Source organism: Octodon degus, unplaced genomic scaffold (assembly GCF_000260255.1).
Source record: "Octodon degus isolate 3935 unplaced genomic scaffold, OctDeg1.0 scaffold00017, whole genome shotgun sequence".
NCBI classification, from domain to species: domain Eukaryota; kingdom Metazoa; phylum Chordata; class Mammalia; order Rodentia; family Octodontidae; genus Octodon; species Octodon degus.
In genome coordinates, this window is record NW_004524593.1 from 15,076,330 (window position 1) to 15,083,454 (window position 7,125).

General features: G+C 41.3%; 1 protein-coding gene and 1 pseudogene across 4 annotated transcripts in view; both read left to right on the plus strand.

Annotated features, from left to right (window-relative positions):
- Positions 1 to 7,125, plus strand: part of Rps6kc1 (ribosomal protein S6 kinase C1) — a 174,312-nt gene that overhangs the window by 164,983 nt on the left and 2,204 nt on the right. The window lies entirely within an intron of this gene.
- LOC105741613 lies at positions 1,403 to 1,669 on the plus strand (annotated as a pseudogene).

The following is a 7,125-nucleotide window of genomic DNA, read 5'->3' on the forward strand; positions in this document are numbered from 1 at the left end:
TAACCATATAGAGATGCTATTTTCACTTTTTTTTTTCTTAAACAAAAGACACATTTCACAACACTTTAATTCTTATTTATAAATAATAATGGAGGGCCAGTGAGATAGCTTAGCAGACTACAGCACCAGGTTAGGCAAGCACAGGGACTGTGGTTCTATCTCAGCACCACATGCTGCTCCAGCCCTGCCCCTAGGGTGGGCTGAACCGGCCAGATTCTAGGCCTAGTGCTACATGCCTGTAATCCCAGCGCTTGGGAGACTGAAAGGAGGATCACCATGAGTCCAAGCTGCGTAGTGAAACCCTGCAACAACCAAAAATACATTAAAAAGAAAAAAATGGTAATGGACTCTTCAGGCTCCCAAGGACAGAAGTATTGTTGTGACATTCTTGTCAAGTAGAATCCCCCACCTGGCCTCATCAGTTGATGTCAGTTAGTACATTTTGAGTGGCTTTGAAGAAAGAGACTTGATAATTAAGGTTCAGTACCCCAGAGACAAGCTTGGAACTCTAGTGAGTGCTTTAAGATGATTCCCATGTTTAAAATACAGGTTTAATAACTGTTATCTGGAATGATTGAGATCAGAAGTGCTTTTCAGATTTGGGAGGTCTTCTAGTCTTGAAATATTTACATAGACTTTCCTGATTAAGCACCTGTAATCTGAAAGTCCAAAATTTGGAATGCACCAAATCTGAAACTGTTGGATTATGATGTCAAGATTCAGAAATTTCAGAGTTTGGAGTTTAGGATTTGAGGCCTTCAGCTTAGGGACACTCCACCTGGACTCCTGGAGGACAGAGTGCTCTGTGATTTTTGGGCTCCTGGGAAATCAGCAGGACTTGCAGGCAGGCCTCTGTTTGCTTCCTGAAAACATGACGGAAGCAGGGTGATGCGTGCCCGTCCTGGAGCACTCAGACAGCAGAGGCAAGAGGATCCCTTTGAGTTCGAAGCCAGCCCAAGTTATGCAGAAAGACACTATCTCATGAGACAAAATAGACAAAACATATGAACGAGGAATTTACCTGAAAAAGGTCAAGGATTAAAATTAACTAACAAAACAGACTTTTTTTTTTAAAAAATCAGGAAAAACAAAAATAAATACAGAGGAGGGAAATATATATTAAGAAGAGAATTACCTTGTATTCTTTGAAAGAGAAATTTTGGTTCCATTCAACAAATATCATGTGCAAGGGATAATGTTCTAAGCTGCAAAGCTCAGAGTCCCAAATAGCTGTGCCACAAGATGGCACGTAAGGGCTGGCGAGAGAGCCCAACAGATAAGTGCCTGCCTGACAAGCATAAGCTCCTGAGTTTGATCCTGGTACTGAGGGAACAAAAAAAAAAAAAAAAGATGGCATTTAGTAAAGGAGACCAGACACTATAGCGGATGTCAGGACTCCAAGATGGCTTCCATTGTACCATTGGAAGAGAAGAGACTCTTGGATGTGAAAGTAGGGGAGCTGCCCAGCTGGATACTGATGCAGGATTTCTCCCCCAGGGGCACTGCTAGAGCATTTCAGAGAGGTTACAACCGGTACTACAACAAGTACATCAGCATGAAGAGAGGGAGCATCGCCGGGCTGAACATGGTGCTGGCAGTCTACATGCTTTTCAACTACTACCTTTCTTACAAGGACCTCAAACATGAGCGGCGACACAAGCTCCACTGAGAAGGGGCCAGTGTGGAGGGCGCACTCTGCACTCTAGCCTGCGCCTGCCTCCTCCTGCTCTTGTCTGTGAACAGCTTAGTCAAGGCTCAGTGTGTTCATAGCCTAAATGAGAATTAATGCTCAATAAAAGGTGACTGCTACAAAGATAAATAAAATAAAGGAGGCCAGAGAGGTTTAGAAAATACGTTGTCTGGTTGAGGACAGTGCAGGGTGACAGTTGGTGCAGTGGTGCTTCAGTTCATAGACGTCATTCTTTCCATGCACAAGAACTGAATCAAATTCAACAGTTAGGTTCAGTGTTGACCTTATAGGGAAGTTTGATTTGGTTCTGGTTCATTTTGGTTTGTAACCAGAATCATGCAAAGAATTAAGTTTGTGAACTGAGGCATCACTGTATTAGGGAAAGTTTTGTGGAGTGGATGTTATTTTGCTGGGTCTTAGCACTTTAGCAGAGCACGGTTAGGGGTGGGAGCCTGTGTGGAGTGGACAGTTGGAACAAAGGCAAGGAAGGAACTGGAAAAGCCCAGTGAGAACTCAGAAGTCAGGTTTATCTGGAGTGGAGGGACTCACAGAGGGTAATAGTGGTAGGTGAGTAAAGAAAGTGGAGCTGGGGTTTTCTTACGGGGTTTCACACAAGGGTCAAGTGATGTCATTCACCGAAACTTTGACATTTGGAGCTGTGCAGAGGAGTGAAAGCATCAGGGTTAGCCTTAGGAAGATTAATTTGCCCTGACTATGTGAAATGTGAAGAAACATAATCGGGTTAGGAAGACAGAGAACATCAGAGCTCTGTGGACTAAGGGACAGTGAAGAAATACGTAAAACATTTAATGCCAGCAGGGTGGTGGAGGAACAGTTACTCATTTCATTTCACCCTACTTGTGTGGCATAAAATAAACTCAGAGTAATTTTCAGGTGAATAATTTAGAGAAAACTAGCAATTGCTACTTTATTTCTTTTCCCTTCAAAGTAGTCATATTACACAATACTGAAAATAGAATTCCCTGGAACAGTTCGCCAAGTTCTGCTTCTGTCTTTGTTGTAAGTTGCTTAGCAAAGGAGTCTCGGACTGGTGAGTCCTCATATCCTGGTGCACGTTGCTGTGTAGTAAATCAGCGTCTGTCGCTGGCCTGCCGAGGAAGCTACCACTCATGTTGAGGAAACATCATCAGGAAAGGGAAAGGGGGTCTCTTGGCATGATTAGCAATTTGTCATTTTGACTTTCCTCTTCCACTACCTCACAGGTCAGAGAGGCCATTTTTAAAAAGTCTCAGAATGATTTATATGGAAATAATTATTCTGCTTTGGGGAAATTTTCTCCTCTTTGGTCTTTCAACTTCTTGCTTTGTTCTTAGGTTTTGTAATCTCCTGAACTCAGGGTTCGGCCATCTGCCCCTGGCAAGTGAATGATGCTAAAGTAAACAGTTACTTTTTAAATGCAGTTAAAAAAAAATCTTCCCACACATTTCTGTAGATTTAGTTTTGGATGACACAGGTGCTTTGTCAGGTGAAAGATACTATACAAGGAACAGACCTTCCAAATGAACTCCTGGGCCAGCTTCCTTCAGCTCTGTGGCCTGTTCTTCCTGAGCAGGGAGTTGACAGTGGCAGTCGCAGATTCTGATCTTTTTTTGGCAAAGAGGGTTTGGGATAGGGCCTCGTTATATAGCCCAGGCTGGCCTCAAACTCACAGTAATCCTCCTGCCTCAGTCTCCCAAGTGCTGGGATTACAGGTATGTGCCACCATGCCCAGCCTTAGGATTCCTGATATTGAATGTGTCACTGGCTGTCACTTTCTTTTGAGTAACTGAATCTTTATGTGATCTCTAAATGGCAATAAGCAGATAGTCATGGATTAAACAGACTTTTACCTGTAGATCTGTACTTGTAAATAAATGGAAGAGCCTGTGAGCTAGTCAAAATTCAAATCTCATATTTGAAATCATGTTTTGGAAAGAGTTGAGTAAAAAAGCCAATTGAAAGGGAAAGAAAGACAGAAAGAGGGAGAGAGAGAAAGGGAGGAAGAAAGAAACGACATTTATTACTTCAAGTATTTATATGCATTCCTGAAATACAATGGAATATAGTTAATTCTTACCAATATTTGATATGTTAGCTTTTATTAAACATCTGATGCCTTTCACATTTCCATCAGTAGGCAGGGACTGTCTGTGAGAAGTGAGTTTAATGCATTTACGGTCTTCCTATGATGTTTGTTTTATAATAACAGCTTTTTTGACACATTATAGCAAGGTCTGATATAAAAGTTCCTTGAGCACTTAGCTTTATAAACAGTACGCGCGTCATTGTGAGTGCTAGACATCATAATTTCAGGTGGAAAGACTGTTAGTATGGTCCTTTTGAAGTGTCCGCTTTACTCCCTCTGTGGAGTGGGAATCCAAGGGAAAGAATAGATTCTTGGTGCTCACTGGTGACAGATTGACGAGGTGGTGCAGTGTGATGCAGCGTGGATTTGGGGGCCAGAATGCCTGACTTCAAATCCTTCCTTTGCTGCTGGCTGACCGCATGATCGTAAACAAATTAGTTAATTTCCTGGAGCCTCTCTCTGTCTTTCCTCAGCTGTAAGAGAAACAGTCATCGCTATTTGTAGAGTAACAGTGAGTTAGGTGAATTAACCTGTGCACGTAGGCTGATGTGTGGCCTGTCATGAGTGTTATGTTAGTGCTTTATTATTATTGATGGGACATTGTTGAAACTTCATGGCAATTCGTGAAGAAGCAAATATTTGAATTATAGAACGGTTAATAGAAGAATGAAGCAACTGCTGGTATTATGGATTAAAAGATTTAATTAATTAATTAATTAATTTTTTAACCAGGGATCGAACTTGACTTTGTACTTGCCAGGAAGGTGCTTATGCCATTGAGCTATTTCCCTGGCTAAAAGATTTTAAAGTACTGGATTGACACACATCAGGCAGTCTGTTGGTGTTCATTCTTCACATAATTGGATAATCAATCATGAATGAAAATAAAATTAAAAAGAGAAGAAATAGAAAGCTTCATTAAATTTGGACAGCAGAACTTCCTATATGTGTTAAACACGATTAATGTTGCAAAGAAACCTTTTCAGTACTTCAGTTGTACTTTGGCTGTTTGTGGAAAAATTATCTATGTTGGCAGCAACTTTGAGTGGCTGTGCCTGCACGAAGATGCCGACATTCCCCGTAAGTGTGGACTTTGGGCAGCAGTGGGCAGAAGGCAGGAAAGCAGCAGTCATTTCAGTGCTCTGAGAATTGATCAGAGGATATGGGAATCTAAAAGCGTTAAAGTGTGAAAGGCAGCCGGACTCGGGGGAGGAGCAGTGGGGTGCTGGCATTCTTGACTGTCTGCTCCTGCCCCGCCCTCCACGCTAGAGCAGGTACAAAGGTTCTGCCAGGTGGGGACCAAACCTGAGGTTGTGTGGGTGCAGGGGCAGGACGGGGGCCCAGCAGAGGGAAGCCTGGCATGCCTGCCTTGGTGGCCTCAACGTGGGCCATGTTTTCCATGTAGGGCAGAGCACAGGGCGTGAGTGGCAGAGGGATCTGAATGTACCTTAAGTGTACTCACTGGTAGAGCACACAGTGACGTAGACAATGTAGATGCAGTATTTACATAAATGCAGTCAGCTTCTGTGTCCAGGGAAGAACGAACACCAGTGGATTGCCTTCTGTGTCTGTTCTGTCACGCAATTACAGATCAAAACTATTTGGTGAAAAATTGGCCTGTAGCAAACTCCTACATAGCATTTAAGTATCATAAGTAATGTAGACGTGATTTAAAGTTTATGATTTAAAGGGTAAGTGTAGGTCTTTTCCAAATGCCATACTTTTTTATATCAGAGACTGGAGTATCCTTGGGTTTGGGTACCCATCATGGGTCGTACAGTCAGTCCTCCATGGATACTGTGGGAGGACAACAGTAAACAAAAGAAAGGGGAAAGAAATGGGCTTAATGCAGCAGAGATTCTGCCTTTTACTGAAAATAACGTAGTATCCAGAAAGGGATTGTGAAAATTAATATACATATGTAATCCTTATCAAAACCACTGAAAAAAGCAAACCAAAACAAACAAAAACTCCTAGAAACAAAATAGTAAAAAGAAAATTAGCAGTGAAACAAAATGGCACAGTAGAAAGTCTTAGCACAAAAGAGTCAGTAAAGAAAGACAAAAAAGACAGCAGATCTACAAAGCAAAAATAGCAAGTATAAGTCTATAATGTCAGCAATTACAAAGTGAATGTCTAAACAAGCCAAACAAAAGGCAAATATTGTTTAAATAATTTTAAAAGTAAGATTCAGCTATGCTTTCTGTACAAGAGACTACTTTAAATTCAGAGACACAGTAGGTTAAAAGAAAAAGGATAGAAAAAGATAAACCATGCAAACAGTAACCATAGAGCTGGAGTGGCTGTATTAAACAGAAACAAAATTGGCTCTAAAACAAGAGACTTTATAGTAGAGACTGACAGGTGTTTCATAACAATAAAAGGATCAACACATAGGAAACGGCAACAGTTACAGATGTGTGTGTCTTGTAATCACCTCAAAATTTATAAAACAACACCTGGATTCAAAGGAAAAATAGGCAGTTCAGTAATAATAAATAGAGGCACCAGTACTCCATTCTTGAGGCTTGGTAGACATTCATATGATAGCGAAGACTCCAACAATATCTGGAACACTACCCACCGACTGCAGAATATACCTTGTTAGCGTGGACTGAACCATTTCCACGACAGATCCTGTGGTACGTTACAATAAGTTTCAATATTTAAAAAGATTGCAGTCATACACTCTACTCTGACCACAATAGAATTTTTGGAGATCAACAACAGAAAGAGGTCTGCTAAATCCACAAATATCTGAAAATTAAACCACACACTTCTAAGGAATTTATGGATCAAAGAAGAAATTCTAAGAAAAGCTCTAAAATAGTATTAACTGCATGAAAGTGAAAACAATACAATTCATGGAATAGAGCTAAATCAGTTATTGAGAAAAATTTATATCTTTAGCTATATACCAGTGAAAAGGAAAGTCCCCAAAATTTAACCTGGCATAAGAAACTATGGAAATAAAGCATAGAAAGCGTCTAAGCAAGCAGAAGGAAGCAAGCAGAAATCAGTAGGACAGAAAAAATAACAGAAAAGAAAAACCAGTGAAGTCACAAATTCTTTGAAAAGATCAGCAAAATTGGGGAACATAAGATGGCTCCTGGGCTGGCCAGGTAGCTCAGCGGATTGAAGTGCCTGCTTAGGCAGGCACAGGGCTGGGGTGCAATTTCCTGGCCTGCCGCGCAGGCCCCACCCCGGGGCATGCTGAGATGGTGACCCAGACTGGGCGTGTAATCCCAGCGCTTGGGAGGCTGAAAACAGGAAGAATCTCTCCAAGTCCAGTCTGTGTAGTAAGACCCTGTAGATTCTGTACTAGATACATTAAAAAAAAAAAAAAAAA